The sequence below is a fragment of the Macaca thibetana genome, chromosome 12, assembly GCF_024542745.1.
Source record: "Macaca thibetana thibetana isolate TM-01 chromosome 12, ASM2454274v1, whole genome shotgun sequence".
Lineage (NCBI taxonomy): Eukaryota > Metazoa > Chordata > Mammalia > Primates > Cercopithecidae > Macaca > Macaca thibetana.
The window spans coordinates 63,263,724-63,281,570 of NC_065589.1; the positions used below are offsets into that span (position 1 = coordinate 63,263,724).

Here is a 17,847-nt window from a genome sequence, read left to right on the forward strand (position 1 = left end):
TAACCAAATAGTTGATACATAAAATGTCTGCTCTACAGAAGAATTCCAGCCACTACATGGAGAAGGAAAAAAAGACCTAAACCATCACTCTTTTGTCACCCTTGCTCAAATAATGAATCTAGGAAATGATCATCAATTACTGCCCATACAATTAGATGAAAGGTTGATGGAGAATTTTTATAGGATGAATTAGGATGAGAAGACCAAAACCTACTAATTAGCAAAGAAAGACAGCAGAAATTACTCACCTTCTGATGTGATGTAGAAGTACAACCCCACTCATGAAATATACTTGCCAAAAAATAGGACATAAGTCTGATCAAACCTCTAGGTCTACCAATTTTCAAGAAACTCGGAAGAAAGAGGAAGATGTCACATGATACCATGGAAACCAATCAGCAAAATCCAAAATGTAAGACATGCTGCAGGACAAATGACTCAAAGAAATGGCAAAAGATAAAAAAAGGGGGAGGACTATCAAAAAATTAATTAACAGATTAAAATAAATTAATACTTAAAGACATTTCATCCAGATGCTCTGGATCTTGATTTGAAGAAAGCAACTTTGTGAACAAAAGCTTTGAGGGGGTCAGAGAAGGTTAAATATGGACCAATTATTAGATAATATTAAAGAATTACTGATAATTTTAACGTGTGATAATAGTATTGTGATAATGTTTAAAATGAGCTTATCTCTTAGAAATACAAACTGGTGTATTTACAGATAAAATGATATAATGTCTGAGAGTTCTTTGAAAATAATCCAGCTGGGGAGAAGAAAAAAAAACATGTTTGAGAAGTACAGTGAAATACGGTTGGCCATATGTCGATAAATATTAAATCTGGATAATGGAGTCATGGGGATTTATATTATTATAACTACTTTTAGGTAACTAAAATCTCTAAGTTTGTTTCATGGTAGGCAAAGAGACATAGAAAGTAAATGTGGGAAGAAAATGCTGAAATATACTCTAACCACACTTTCTTGCTACTATTTGTTTTTGGAAAAAAAAAAAAAAAACTTGATCAACAGAAACACCCAATTTTGACATTTGTAAAATATTAAATACAAATATTATAGGCAGTCGTGTACTAGTAAATACCTCTCTGAAGGAAAAAGATGTGATTTGTAGCATTTACCAGTTTGCAAGGTGTGATTACTCCCACCAAGGCTGATTTCAAGCTATTGATGGGACCTCATGGAATGTGGAGTTGAGAAGAGATGTGTACTCTGAGCAGCCAGCTCCAGCCCACATCTGGAGAGATGACAGAGAAGCATTAGTTTCTGGAATCAGATTATGGATCTTGGGTAAGATCCCAGCTCTAAAGTGAACCCTCTGTTTCCCCTTGTTCAGCTGTTTTTCTGAGCATTAGTTTCCCCCTCTTAAAATGGGGATAATTCCTACTACATTAAGACAAGGATTAAATCAGATCATCTATGTTGTGGACCTAGTATGGTTCCAGTTGCAGTGAGTGATCCTTTGTGCTAATATCGTTTCTTCTCTTCAAGTTAAAACAGAAGGGAAAACTCTTGGTCTGGGGCAGTTTCAAAGTTTCAAATGAAGGGAATGAAGCTGATCATCTTTTCAGAAGGCTTCCTGCCCAGAATTTCTATAATTAGTTAAAATTACAGGTTTCAGGCACAGTGTCACAAACCTGCCAGAAACTCACGAAGCTCTAATTTGGTTGGATATTAATTGGTAGGCTGAGAAGTGAATGTGATATGATTGTAGCTAGAATAGAACTATTTGTTAAAGGTAGGGGTTTCTGCCCAATGTGATCTGGAATTGCAAGTACACAGTAACAATTAAGTATTATCTTAGACTTGACATGGTAAAAAGATTATAACTTTCCTAATCTTCCTCTGGGGAATGCTGAGGCCCAGATGAGATGTTTCTGGCATGAATAAGCCTAAGGGTTACATTGAAACATTGGAAGTGTTTCCAATCACAATTTTGATCATGTTTCAACAGAATTATTACTAACAGCATTTTACTTCCCAAATTCTTTAAGTTGGGTGATTAACAATGTCTCAGTTCACGAAAGAGGGTTGGGTCTTTTTTTTCTTTTGCTTTGTTTGGTGAATAATTTATTTATTTGGTGAAGAAATCTAAGGTTAAGGTAATCACTGATGAGTCACTAATAATGCAGTTTTCAAGATTACTGAATTATATGCATATATAAATGTTTTTCAGTTTATTATAACTCAGGCTAGAGAAAAGCTGAATTATAGTTAAGCCCATTTTTAGAATCTGCAGACACTAATACTAAAAACATTTGAAATTTGATTTACGTGTCTGGGTTGATGTGTTCCTACTGGGAATACAACTTCAGGATGTATTTTCCCCTCTAAGGGAGAGTTGCATGACTCATAAATCTACATATTTTGGATTTCTGAGCAAATACTTAGGAGATAAGAAGCAGTATGCTGTATCCTCCATCTGAGGCAGTGTGCTGTATCATCTATCCCATCTCCTTTGATCTTTAAAAGAAGAGTTTTTCCTTCAGAAAATTAAAACATTTGGCCATTGGAAATTTGAACTTCCTGTTTTCTTAAAACAGTGCTATTTATGATAAATTAAATGGCTCCTAAGAAGTATGTTTTAAGAAAGAAAATTGAACAAAATAGAGAATATTGTGTGCCAAACATAGAAAAGATACTGTTTTGTGAAACTTATGTTTTAGGTGTGTATACATTCTGAGTTGTGAAGTAAATTTTATTTCTGAGGCATGTTAAAACATCGAAGCTTTAAAATGTACAATAAGAAAAGTTACTGAAAATAAAATAACAGTTCTCCATTTTGTGATCCATACATCCTTGAAATTTTTGAAATCAAATCATCCTAGATTTAGAAGGGGGCAGGGTACTACTGCCTAGGCATTAGGAGATGGCAGAGAATGAGAGTCTCTCTTTGGGAGACATGTTTGTGATGCATCTTGTGTCTGTTTTCATTTCATCCTTTTAGGCAGGAAGGATCTTACTACATGACCTGTCCATCCATTTTATATTTATATAGATATATATATAATTTATATACACATACATAATTTAATACAATATAGTTATGATATTGTATTCCTTGTACCAACCCTATTATCTCAATTGCATTTCAAGACTTTTGAGGTCAGGGCCTTTGCCTTAGGGATCTGGCATCTTTCCACACATCAAGCACCTCACACACACAGTAGTATATACTTACTAACTGATTATTGTTAATAGTGAAAATGGCTAAAGTTCACCCGACATTATTTAGCCACCTTAAATCTGTTTAAATATGTATACATATAAAAGGATTGCAGAAGCTTATTAAGGCATGAATAAATAAGAAAATAATGGCTGAATTGTCAATAAAAATAAAGAACAATAATATATAAAAATATACACATATGTAAACATATATGTATTTATATCATAAAATAAGTAAGGCTAGTGGAAAAATATAAATAATCAGGCTCTAAGTTCTTTCATAGTTCTGTCTCTCTCAGTCTTATTCTTGCATCTGAACTTCCCAGTAGGCAAAGTGAAAAGGAATATATATCAGTTACATTAATACTTATTAAAGAAAAAGAGAGAGACTCTCAGGGAAAATAAAGATTTTCATTGTATACATGGCCAAAAATCATTTCTCACATGAAGTTTTATGGAGGAGACAGTGAGTCTGGACTAGAAAATATCTACATCACCACTCAAGGTAATGGATTTTATTTCTTGGTTTCTTCTGCTCCTCTGTAAATGCTGAAGACTAAAATCCAGCAATCCATAAGGAGACAGGAGGTTATAGTCCAATATAGAATCTTTTGCCTATTCTAATGATATCACTTAGAACATTTAAAAGAAATTGTTCGAACAATTCTCCCCAGATGCTACCTATCACAACCAGAATTTAATGGAACTGGATGGTAGAGAGGATAAGATTACATTCCCTAGCAAGGGCCTAGATGATAGGCATTTATGATTGTTGGTTGAAAGCAAATTTATCTGCTTTAGAAAAAAACATTACTAGGGGTTCAGGTCAATAGCCTTTGGTAGAAATTAGCAAGTTAACCAACTTCCCTATCTGAGTGACGGGATGAGCAATTCTACCTCCACACAAAGATGGGCCATTCTGCAACAAATGTTTTGAAGGCTTGAATCCACAGTATTGTTTCAGAGCAGTTTCAAAGCACATGGGAATAATATTTACTCATACTTTGCTTTGTCTCTTCTCTAGATTACTGCTAATCATCAGCTTTTGCTCACTCTAGTAGTACTATTCTTGCTTCATGTATGTCAGGAGGTCCTATTACTTTTCCTACAACAATCCACAATTGAGTTAGCAGTAAACTAGAAAGACAGAAGACCTAGTATTTGGAGCACCAAACAGAAATATTAGAATGGTCAGGTATTTGTGAAATGTCTACTTTGTGCAGGGGTGGAAGAAACACTTTTATACCTTGAAAGTTCATAGTAAAGAATGTCCTAGTAAAGATAAGCCACAAAATGCAGATGATGGTGGGGAGTTCCAGACCCTTCTGGGAGGAATCACTATAAGAAGCCAGGGATTAAGCACAGCTGATGGGGTACAGGGTGTTGGACTTGGGGCAGTGGAAAGATAGCAAATACCTGGAGAAAAGAGATAAAGGTGTATATATAGGAAAGACCTGGTAAATGTTACTGCTAATTTACTTGAAGTGCAAGTAGGCTCTTAAAAATGAGAGGTGAGAGAGAAGGGAAGGGATGATGAAATGAGTTGTCCTTGGGCTGGTTCTAGTGAACCTAAGGAGAGGTGATCTTCGGGAAAGCATAGAAACAACTACCAGGCTGCCACTTTATTTAAAAATTTTGGTTGCAGATGAAAGCCCCTTTAATAGGAAACGTAAGATATTTGTCTTTTTTAAGTCTAACAACTCTTTTGAAAAAGAAAATGTTTGGCTATAATTTATTTGTAAAATCAGAAGGTTTAGTTGTTAGCCAAGAAACTGACTGGCTGTTTGCAGCAGAAAAGAAATTTGTTGAAAAGGCCTCGGGGAACTCACAGAAACACCAGAAGCCTGCAGAACCAGGTTCAGGACATTGGAGAAAGCAATAGTAAGCAGGGAAGTAGAACCAGAGCCTGGATTCATGCCATGAAACCCATCTGGTAAGAGCAGGGCTGCTGGTGCCACTAAGCCCTGCCTACCACAGTTGCACCCCACCATGGACTACACTCCTGCCCCCCGACTCTTTCCTGGAGATAGGATGCATCTGCTGCTACTGTGCAGTCTCCAAAATTACATCTTCCCTGTTCCTGCCTCTTGATATCACTAGTTTAGGATTTATGGGGTAGAGGAGCAGGGAAGGGAGATAAAATATGTCTGATCAGCTGAGTCTGTCATGTACTCACATCTTAGCCTCGAGGATCACTGAGAAAGTGAGAGTTTAGCCATTTGTGCTCTCATAGTCAGAAGTGGACTTTGTCTTCTCTCAAAACTCATTAAGGTGCAGAATTCCTCAGACAGACATAGGTTTAAATTCTGGGAATCAAGGTTAAAAAAAAATACAAATCTCCACTAGAATTTCCTCTCAAGCTTTCATTTACTCTTGAGTTCTTGATTGATTTTTGGAGCTAACTTCTCTGGGCATCCTAGAAAAGGCAATCCAGTGAATCTTGATTTTCTGTTCTAGTTTAAATAATGCAATCCAAACATGCCTCAAGCCATTGCCAGTTTGAAGATCCAGTTAAGCCTCAAGTGCATCACAACTTCTTTTTTTTTTTTTTTTTTTTTTTTTTTGAGACAGAGTCTCACGCTGTTGCCCAGGCTGGAGTGCAGTGGCGCGATCTCGGCTCACTGCAAGCTCCGCCTCCCGGGTTCCCGCCATTCTCCTGCCTCAGCCTCCTGAGTAGCTGGGACTACAGGCGCCCGCCACCGTGCCCGGCTATTTTTTTTTTTTTTTTTTTTTTTTTTTTTGTATTTTTAGTAGAGACGGGGTTTCACTGTGGTCTCGATCTCCTGACCTTGTGATCCGCCCGCCTCGGCCTCCCAAAGTGCTGGGATTACAGGCTTGAGCCACCGCGCCCGGCCATCATCACAACTTCTTAGTGCCAAGTGCCAACATTTTCAGTTTTGACATTAAATTTATTCTGTTGTTGGTGCTTATATTTTAAGTGGCATAATTGAAAATGAATCTAAATGTGTGAGATTTTAGCTTGTGTGTGCCCTCTGAAGGCTTTCAGGAAAGCCTCGATAATGATGGTAGTGCACGAACTGGCCCTCACAGGTGCCAGTGGTATAGGCTTGTCCCTCCCTTCGCTAGGCACCCTGCCAGCCACCACCGTCCTCTCTACAGCTGTTGCTCTTTCAGAGTATAGGCAAAGCTCCTTTCTGTCTCCTCTTAGTTGACAATGCCAGTTACAGAAATTCATGCCAGACCCCACTCCAATGTGGTAGTTGTACAAGTGGGGACATGGAAAGATCATCAAACTAGTTGTGATTAAAAATTTTTATTCTTATATGTGTTGCTTAAAATAACACAAGGTTCTGAAAATGCAGAGTAAATAACTCCTATAAGATTCTAAAATGCATAGCTGAAACCTAAGTAACTTCTGTAACCCTTCCTGGGAGGGTGCCCTTCCAAGCCATTCTAGCCTAAACTTAGAAAATAAGGTTTATTTTTAACTTTGGTACCTCTCTGAGTTATTCCAGGAAGATTTTTCTTAGGGATTTTCCAGTGTCATTAAATACCACAGACAGAGTATGTGTTGCACAAAGCCAGATTTTGTCTACATTATCCTTGAAGATAAATCCAGGAAACTCCATGGGCTTACTGTTTATACCAGCCCAAGCTAGGCTAAAAGATGTCAGGGTGATGATACATCTGAGAGTGATGACCCTGAATGAGTTCTGGGACTGGACTGTTATACTACATTTTTATTAATAGTTGCACGTCTTGAGATCTGATTCATTTCTAGCCATAGGCCTTTGAGCCTTACTAATTTGCATAAGGGCTCAGAGCCATGCTAATTTTTTCTTTTTATTTGAGTATATTTTGTGTTAAGGGAAAACAAGCAAATAGATTTTTGATAAGCAAATGGTGGCCAGGCTGAGGAGCTGCAACTTGTAACTAAAAAGTTACAGCTTAGTATACAGTGGAAAAGATAAAAATACTGGTAAATTGGTGACTTCCGTGTTTCCCTTGTATAATTTTGTAGTTTTTGCAAGATTCAGAGATGCTAAACTCTCATCATGTTGTCAAATTGAAGGTAACATTTAACATGAAGCAAGTCTTTCTACCATTTTCATCAGTGGCTTAAAAGAAGATAGTGAGTTTTCATTTTGTTTCCAAAGTGATTCTTGGATTTTCAGGTGGCACTGAAAAATGTGATCAATCAAAGGTGTGACATGGAGGTGATTCACTGTCCCCAAAACATAATCCCAAAGGGGCCACTGAGGAGCAGAATTCCAGGTGAAATCTTGTTTCTTATGTGCCCTCTCACCTAGACCTGCTGTAACAGGAAGGAAGTAAAGAAAGGAAGGTAGGGAGAAAGGCAACTTACAGGGGTGTGATAAAACCAGCTCTCAGTGGTTGGGGGAACCAATTGCATGCATTTCTTTGCAAACTTACATTAAGTGACATGTTGATCGTTTAAAATCAGCCATGGTGGGAATAATTTACACTATAGACATTGGCAGTGCTACACATCAGGGCTCCCTCTTCCCAAAGACTTTGTTGTTAACATTTATTAGCTTTCCACTGGTGACCTGCTGTTGAAAGGAACATTGTGTGTCACAACCTTGACATTATTACCACTTCCTGATTCTGATTTTTCAAGGTATGTAAAATTTCTAAAGACCTAGACTATAGTCTATCTTTTTTATACCTTTGCATACTAAAAGTATTCAAGGTTGAGAGAGTAAGTTCTCTATTTTGAAATTATCCAGTATGCATTTGTTTCCTGTGTTATTTTAACTTGCTAGATTTTCTCAATTGCATAGTTATCTTCTTCCCCTCTTTTTTTCTACCCCATTCTTGGTTATCCTTTCATAATTTCTTGGTCTTCTCAGTGTAGACTCTGATACATCATGAAGTATTTATATGCATACCATCTGGTTAGTATGATCCAAGACATCAAGTAGTATTATAGACTCTTTCAATTCAGCAAACACTAACTGAGTATCTCCTTTGCCTAAGACACTGTGCCAGAGAAAATAAAGGACAGTACCTAGTCCTCAAACAACTTGAAATCTAGGGAAAACATCAGACATGTGTACAACTAAGACTAGTGCAGAGCATAATGTGAAAGATGCTTTTTAAAAAAGTACAAAGAAAATGCAAACTGAAGCACAGAGAATAGAGATTATTTTTGAATGCAAAAGTTAGAGAAGGCCTCAGGAATACAGAGCCATCTCAACAAAGTCTTAAATAATTAGTACGCATATTGTAGCTGAACTTTTTAGTTTTTTATGAATATATGACTGTAAGACTCACATTAAAGTAGATTGTAAATTAATTCATATTCTTTACTGATCTGCCAAAATTAGCTTATTGTCATACGAGTTAGGAAAACTTAGCAAAAATAAGATTTTAAAGTCCTAAATATATGGAACTGACACTAGATTCAGAAGATGCCAATTCAGAGAATGCGTTTTTCTCATCTTTGTGCCCTCCTTAGGTTATTCTCAGCGCACTGTTTATAGAAGATCTGTAACAAAAGTTTATAATTACCAATAACTAATTATGTGTCAGGCACTTTTACGTTTATGATATTGTCAAAGACTAAAACCAGAAAAGTTAATCTTTTTCAGGATATCACAATGAGAAGAGTGCCCCAGATCCAAAGATCAAAGTATCACTGTAGAGTGGTGTTGCATTAGACTTTTATAGGTAGGAGTCAACAAGTTACAAGTGAGAGGATCTACAGTAGGGATTTTGCAATCAGGGGAAGCCTCAATCAGATAGATGAACAGTAAAGGTTTATCTCTGTGTCTAGCTAGTTTCTGAGGCAAAAGCAATCATAATCTTAGCTAATCACTCAAGAGACAAAGAGCAGGAAGTTGACTAGGGGCAAAATGAGAAGGGTCTGTGGCTAGCCTTGTCACCAGGTTTAGGCAAAAGGAGAAAGGTCTGTGACTCTGTCAATATTTAAACCACATAGTTACTCTGAAATATATTAACACCAGAAGTCAGAAATTTACATTCAGAAAGGTTGAGAAACTTGCTAAGGTCACGTAGCTAGTAAATGACAGAAGTTCATCCTATATCTTTCTGGCTTTCTCTTTTTATTATGCTGTATTACTCACATTGTGTTGAATTAATGCTTAAACAGTAATTTTTATGGTTAATGTGACTTTTATTTATTTTCTATGTATTTATACACATACTACCTAGTTAGGAAATAATGGTCTTCAGAGAACTAGGTCTAAATGTTTAGAAATTACAGGTGTCTGTTCACAAGCTGGTTTATAATAAGAATGTGCCTCCTTCCCCATAAGAAAATCTACCTTTCGAGTGACTGCATAGGGAGAAATATAGGATTCTAGTGTCTTAATATTTAGAGTGTTTACTTTTGCTATAAATCAATAAGCTGTAGTGATAGAAAGTATCATTGTTTCTTTTTCAGCTCTGCTCTGTGGAACCCTAGAGGTTTTGTGGGAGGTGCTTTGAGGTCCTCACAGAAGTTTTTGGCTGGATGGGGGAACAGGACAGGAATCAGGCAGGGCTTAGTTACCCAGCTTCGGCCTAAGCTATTGGGTATACATGTTGAATTTGAAAGTTAAAAAAGACTCACTAAAGAAGGTAATAAAAATGTGAAAACTATTAATCTGAGAGAATCAATTATTTTAATAAAACAAAGGATATATATATATATATATATATATATATATATATATATATATCTTGGAAGCCTTAAGTTTGTAAGTGTATTGGCTATTGCCAGCTTCATGGAGACCCTTGCTGTGTTTTCGATATTCACAGCAATGCAGTGTTTTCATACACCTGAAATGTTCATCAACACAGCAGAGGAATCTAACCTGTCTGGCCTGAATCATTTGGCATCTATTCCATGCTCAAATTTTTGTGGTAATTATGAGTGTGAAGTGATAATTTGTTGTTGAGTTTTGTCCCGGGGCCGAGTCATTTAATTCTTTTTTTTAATCATATTTTAAAATTTTTTTTGGTAAACGGATCAAGTGTTGTTTCATAGTAACTGCATTATATTCTCTGAACACTGAAGCAAAAATTGAAGCAAAACAAAAGCCACTACACTTCTGTCTGTGCTACCTTCCTAACCATAGTAACTGTGTCTATTGTAAGTACAAGAGAAGAAGGAGTAGTTTAAGCTTAGGATCTGGGGGGCTGCTGAAACCAAGAACTTTGGAGGTACCTTGTCACTACTGGCAACAGGAACGTGGAATTTTTAACTTAGAGGCAAGCAAAGCAAAGTTTAGTGCTTTCCTGATTCCTCTTGTTGTCTTATGCAGGGATAACCTGGCTGCCCCTACTCCATGCGTTATATGCCAAGAAGTTCAGGCAGTGACAGGAGATGCTCTCATTAGCTTTCATTCTCTCCATAACCTCCTGGTTTTAGATAGGAGTGTTATGGTTACAGGAAGATGGAAAAATGAAAAATGAGACAAATCACCAGAAGATACCAGAAAATAGAAGAAAATGAGATAAGGAACTATGAACTGGAAAGCAAAACAAGTGAATTATTTGTGGCAGTTAAAGTTTCTAGACATTTTGGAGGAAATTGAATCTTAGGAAACTGTTTTGAAAGGAGTTATGAACATGGATAAACAGGAAAGAGTGACATTTAAGGCTGGGGGACTGCAAGTGCAAAAGCTTACAGTGGGAATGAACCATAGATATTGACCATGAAAAGGTATGTAGGCCTGAGAAATAAGTAAACGAGAATACAGAGGTTGGCAACAGTTGAGCTCAATTTTAGACTTTGCTACTAAAATTATAATCATTAGTAAACTGATAATCTCTCTAAGGTAAGGGATAAAAGGTTTTTTATTCTTATTTGATAAGACTTGGGAATTTAATGTGTATAAGAGTGATCACTTTCTTGGTCCCTGAAACAGGGAGGAAAAATTAGTATTATTAATAGCTAAACTAGGAGCCTTCTAATCACATGTTTCTTTTGCTCCCTGTTTCTCAGGCTACAATTGGCACACATGAGTAATAATAATCAGGAAGAGAGAGTGAGCACAGGAGAAATGTGTGATTAGAAGGCTCCTAGCATAGCTAATGCTAACTTTCCTCCCTATTTAGGGGGATCGAGTTCTCAAGATTCTTATGGGTACATTCTTTAAGAGTAGTTCTCTCTAGAAGGGTTGAAAGTTACCTCTTTGGTATAATGTCCAATATTTGCATAATGGGTACACTAGAAGCCCAACCCCCACCATTATGCAGGTAATACTCATGTAACAAACAAGCATATGTACCCCCTGAATCTACATTTTTTTAAGAATGGTTCTCAAATTGAGGTCCCTGAACTAGCAGCATCAGTACCACATGAGAACTTGTAAGAAATGCCAGTTTTCAGGCCTCCTCCTAGGCGTACAGAAGCATAAACTCTGAGGTGGAACCCACCAATCTGTGTTTTAATAAGCCTTCCAGGTGATTCTTATGAGCACTAAAATCTGAAAAACACTGCCTTAAAGCTTTTTTTTTTTTTTAATATAAAAGTACTCCAGAAAATAGAAAGTTGATGCATTTTTCTTCCAAACTCCTTTTCTCAATGTTTACAATTTTCTGATTAAATCTAGGAGAAATGAAAAGAACCCAATCAGGTGGTTCTAGGCTTTCAACACACACTATTCTCCATTCGATAAAGAAAAGTGTAGCTGTGCTCCAGACCTAAACACAGCAACTGCAAGAGCACCCAGCTGGGGTGCATCAGGTACAGCATCAGCCCCTGCCTTGCATGTGCAAATCCAGGAAGAATATTTTTTAAATCAATTATTAACCCGAGACTCAGAAGTCTTCTGTTTGACAGAGCTTCAGAAACTGAATCATTAATTATATCCAAGACAGACATACAGCTGTTGATGCTGAACTTTAAGAGAATTTAGCAGCTGTTTATTAAATGCCAAGAGATAATTGGTAGTTGCAACTTTGGGGATCAAATAAAAATGGCAAAGGTAACAGACAACACATTAAAAGGGGGACAAGTAGAAATATGAAGGGGGACAAGTAGAAATATGAAGGCTGTGGTCACTAAATGTAAGGAGAATTCAGATGCAGCTTTTTGTAAAGAGGAGGGAGAGTGGAGGGAGAGTCACAGCAAGGAATAAGAGGCAGATGAGAGGAGTGGGAGTCTAACTACAATAAAAACTGATTGATTGGGCCAGGTATGGTGGCTCACACCTATAATCCCAGCATTTTGGGAGGCTAAGACAGGAGGATTTCTTGGGCCCAGGAGTTCAAGATGAGCCTGAGCAACATAGTGAGACCCTGTTTCTCCAAAAAATAAAAAAAGCCAGGCCTGGCAGCATGCAACTGTGGTACCAGCTACTCAGGAGGCTGAGGTGAGAAGACATTTGATCCCATGAGTTGAAGGCTGTAGGGAGCTATGATCACACCACTGCACTCCAGCCTGGGTGACAGAGTGAGACACTGAAAAAAACAAACCTAATTGATTGATTAATAAATGTCTTTTCAGAAAGCCCCATCTCTACTAAAAATATAAAAAAATTAGCTGGGTGTGGTGACATGCACCTGTAGTCTCAGCTACTTGGGAGACTGAGGCAGGAGAATCCTTTGAACCTGGGAGGTGGAGGTTGCAGTGAGCCAAGATTGTGCCACTGCACTCCAGCCTGGGTGACAGAGCAAGACTCTGTCTCAAAAAGAGGAGAGTAAGACTAGCTATAAAACTATAAAACATACTGTCATAAAGAACCATAAAACATAGATATCCTTGTATTACTAGTAACTAACATTTTGAGTTCTCATTATGTGCCAAGCATTGTACTAAGTACTCCCATTTGATTCCCACGATAGCCGTATGAACTAAACATTATTATTACTATCTCTGCTTAAGAGATGAGGAAACTGAGGCTCTTAGAAGGAAAGTTACACAGCTAATACGTAAGCCTCTAGGATTTGAACCAGGCAATGCTACTCCAGGATCTGAGCTCTTCATATATAAACTCCTCAATTTATCAGATCTCCAAGATGATTAAATACTATTCTATATGCTATCATCCTTTTAAAATACTTGTCTTATTGTTTTCTGATTATAAAACAAATATATGATCATTGCATCTAACTCAGAAAATTCAAAAAGTGTTCATAAAATAAAGATCATTCTTGGTCACATCACCCAGCGATTACTGATGGTAACATGTGCTGTACTTTATTTTTATACTTGGTGCCTCAGAACCATCTAGGGTGCCCTTTAGCAGGAAATCAGCTCCAGCCCAGACACTGATTCACTAGGTCTGGGTAAGGTCAAGGCTTGTGTATTTTCAATAAGTACCTCTTCTATATAGAGCCATAGTTCAAGCTCAGGTCTAAAAACATTGTTCTATAACTTACAAGCCTAGCTCTAAAAACACTGTTCTATAACTTAGATTTTCAAAAATGTCTGTGCAGAATATCCTTTATTTAGTTTATCTCTAGATTCTAGAGTGCCTTGATTTTTCTCATTAAAGCTATTTTACTTTAGAACCAGGAAAATGTCTAATACAGAAGTAGTTTTCAAACATTAGTCTGCATCAGGATTACCTAGAGGACTTGTTAAAACATGGGCTATGGGCTGGGCGCGGTGGCTCAAGCCTGTAATCCCAGCACTTTGGGAGGCCGAGACGGGCGGATCACGAGGTCAGGAGATCGAGACCATCCTGGCTAACACAGTGAAACCCCGTCTCTACTAACAAAATACAAAAAACTAGCCGGGCGAGGTGGCAGGCGCCTGTAGTCCCAGCTACTCGGGAGGCTGAGGCAGGAGAATGGCGGGAACCCGGGAGGCGGAGCTTGCAGTGAGCTGAGATCCGGCCACAGCACTCCAGCCTGGGTGACAGAGCGAGACTCCGTCTCAAAAAAAATAAAAAAAATAAAAAAATAAAACATGGGCTACAGAGTTTCTGATTTGTTAGGTCTGGGATGGAGCCCAATAGCATGCATTTTTAACAAGTTCTGGGATATTGCTTCTCCTGCTGGTACAAGGACCACACTTTAAGAAACACTATATAATAGAGAATACTTCCAAATGAGTTCCTGGTAGAAACTCTTCTTACGGTCTTTGGAAATCCCTTAAGATTCAAGTACAAGATCCTGACCTTGATGCCATCATTTAGAAACAAATTTAGTGACATCTATTAGCATGATTAATATCATCCCTTCCTCGGGAACTCCATATGTGAAAACTCTATTCAGCTGTTTCCATGTCGCTCTGACAACAGTAAAACTGTAACAAGAAAAGGATAGCTGCTGACGTTGTCAGCTAAAAAATCTTAAATGTCCAGATGATTGTTGGTAGTGATGGAAGGGACAGGAGGACAAGGTCAGTTGTACCCAATAGCAGGCGTAACACCTATCACAGAAGTCTAATATGTGACATTTCTTAAGTGGGACAAATACCAGAGGAGGATGTTGATGCTACTGGCAGTTTTTATGAATTATAGATGATGCACTATTTTAAAATTCAGCAGAAAACTGCCATTTACCCTCTATAATAAAAGGTATTGTATGAAAAATGAAGTGCTGGCTATGTAAATATGAGATGCTACCGATATAAAGGATCTTAAGCACACTTCTCTTTGCTCTCTAGCCCCTGACAGAAGACCAAGCTTTTAAGAGTAGGGTTGACCTTTGGAAATCCAGCAGAAGCATTCATGAACTAGATACCTCAGTACTGTCGATCTGTGTTTCCATACCAGCAACCAAATTCTAAATGTAACTCTACCATTTTATTGGCTTTTGGCTTTACCTCCTTGATACTGGAGTAATACAAGTGTATAGCTATATTTGGCATTTGATATTTACTTGTCAATCAGCAGAAGCACAGAAAACCCCTTTCAGACAATATAATTTACCCTAGAAGTTTAAATGTTAAAATTAGAAATGTTCATTATGACTACAAACTGCTAAAAGTCATCTAGGAAAATTCATTCATTTATGATTCAGTCAACAAATATCTATAGAGCACGTCCTACATTCCAAGCATTATTGTAGATTCAGGGGATAGAACAGTGAAAAAAAAAATACAAGTGGAGCAAGGTGGCCGACTAGAAGCCCTCATCAGTTGTTCTCCCCACAGGAATACGAAGTTGAACTATTCACACAAAAAAAACACCTCATAAAAGCAAAAAATCGGGAGTGATCACAGCGCCTGATTTTAACTTCATATCACTGAAAGAGGCACTGAAGAGGGTAGGAAAGATAGTCTTGAGTAGCCAGCACCACCCCTCCTCCATCTCTCAGCAGCAGCTGTGTGGCACAGAAAGAGAATCTGTGCATTTGCAGGAGGCAGACCATAGTGATATAGGACTTTGCATTGGAACTCAGTGCTGCCCTGTCACAACGGAAATCAACACCAGGCAGAACTCGGTTGGTGCCCAAGGAGGGAGCATTTAGAGTAGTCCTAGTCAGAGGGTAATCACACATCTCAGCAGTCAGAACCTGAGTTCTGGAGAGCCTTGCCACCACAGAATAAAGTGTTCTGGGGTTCTAAATAAACTTAAAAGGCAGTCTAGGTCACAAAGACTTCTATTCTTGGGCAAGTCCTGGTGCTAATGAGGAATGAGCTGGGTTGGCCAAGGAAGTGCTTGCACTACCCTTCCCCCAATCACAGACAGTGCAGTTTGCAGTTCCGGAGAGACTCCTTTTTTCCACTTGAGGAGAGAAGAAAGGAGAGCAAAGAGGACTTTCTTTTGCAACTTGGATACCAACTCTGCCATAGTAGGATCAGGCACCAAGCAGAGTCCTAAGACCCCATTCTAGTCCTTAGCTTCTGGATGACATTTCTAGACACACCCTGGTTCAGAAGGGGAACCTACTGCCTTGAAGGGAAGGACCCAGTCCTGGCAGGATGCATCACCTGCTGACTAAACAGCCCTTGGGCCCTGAATAATCAGCAGTGACTCAGGTAGTACTTGCCGTGGGCCTTGGGTGAGACTCAAGATGTGATGGCTTCAGGTGTGATCCATTATATTCCCAGCTGTGGTTGCTACAGAGAGACATTCCTGCTTGAGAAAAGGAGAGGGAAGAGTAAAGGAGACTGTCTTAGAGCTTAGGTACCAGCTTGGCCACAGTTGGTAGAACACCAAGCGGGCTCTTGAGTCCTCAGTTCCAGGCTTTGGCTCTGGAAAAGCATTTCTGGACCTTCCCTGGGCCCGAGGGGAGCCCATTGCCCAGAAGGGAGGGTCCCAGGCCTGGCCGCATTCACCACGAGATCACTGAAGAGCTCTTGAGATTTGAGTGAACACTGGCAGTAGCCAGCCGATACTGGTTGTGGGTCTGGGACAGTGGCGACTACAGGGAGAGACTCCTCTGCTTATGCAAAGGGAAAAGAAGAATGGAAAAGATTTTTTTCTTGTGGCTTGGCTTTCAGCTCAGCCTCATAGAATAGAACACCAAGTAGATACCTAAGGTTTCTGACTCTAGGTCCTGGCTCCTGGATGGCATCTCTAGACCTTCCCAGGGCTGTAGGGAACTGACCACTCTGAAGGGAAGGACATAAGCCTGGCTGGCTTTGCCACCAGCCCACCTGGGGCTGATTTTAGAGCCCCAGGGCATTGAGCAAACAGAGGTGATAGCCAGGCAGTGGTTATTGCAGGCCTTCAGCGAGACCCATTTCAGGTCTGACACAGCGCAGTCCCAGTGGTGGTGCTTGTGTCACCCATTCCCCAGCTCCAGATAGCTCAGCACAGAGAGGGAGAGACTCCATTAGTTTGTGAGAAAGTAAGGGAAGAGAACAAGAGTATCTGCCTGATAATCCAGAGAATTCTTTTACATCTTATCCAAGACCACCAAGACAGTGCCCCTACAAGTCTACAAGAGCTACAGCATTACTGGGCTTGGAGTGCCCCCTAATTCAGACATGGCTTCAGAGACCAAAAACTTAGATTACAACACCCAAGTTCTTCAAATACTTGGAAAGCCTCTCCAAGAAGGATGCATACAAACAAACTCAGACTGTGAGGACTACAATAAATACTTAACTCTTAAATGCCAGACACTGGCAAACATCCACAAGCATCAAGGCCATCCAGGAAAACATGACCTCACCAAACAAACTAAATAAGGCCTCAAGGACCGATCCTGGAGAGACAGAGATATATGACCTTTCAGATTGAGAACTAAAAATAGCAGTTTTGAAGAAACTCAGTGAAATATAAGATAACACAGAAAAGGAATTCAGAATCCTAGGAGGTAAATTTAACAAATAAAATAATTAAGAATCAGAAATTCTGGAATTAAAAAATGTAATTGACATACTGCAGAATTTATCAGAATCTCTCACTAGACTAAGCAAAAGAACAAGAAGAGGAGAAGGAGCAGGAGGTGGTAGGGGATAAGGGGGAGAATAAGAGGGGAGAGAAGGGGAAGGAGGAGTAGGAGGAGACCCAAATAAATAAAATTACAGGTGGAAAAGGAGACATTACAATCAATATCACAGAAATAAAAAGGATCATTAGAGGCTACTATCAGCAACTATATGCTGATAAATTGCAAAGCCTAGAATAATCAATAAATCCCTAGACACATACAACCTACCAAGATTGAAACATGAAGAAATTCAAAACCGGAACAGACCAATAACGAGTAATGAGATCAAAGCCATAATAAAGTCTCCCAGCAAAGGAAAGCCTGAGACCACTGATGAATTTTACTAAACATTTAAAGAAGAACTAATACAATCCTAATCAAGCTATTCA

General features: G+C 38.8%; 1 protein-coding gene across 4 annotated transcripts in view; it reads left to right on the forward strand.

Moving 5' to 3' along the window:
• The window catches only part of ZNF385B (zinc finger protein 385B), a 423,520-nt gene that overhangs the window by 227,517 nt on the left and 178,156 nt on the right, over nt 1–17,847 (forward strand). The window lies entirely within an intron of this gene.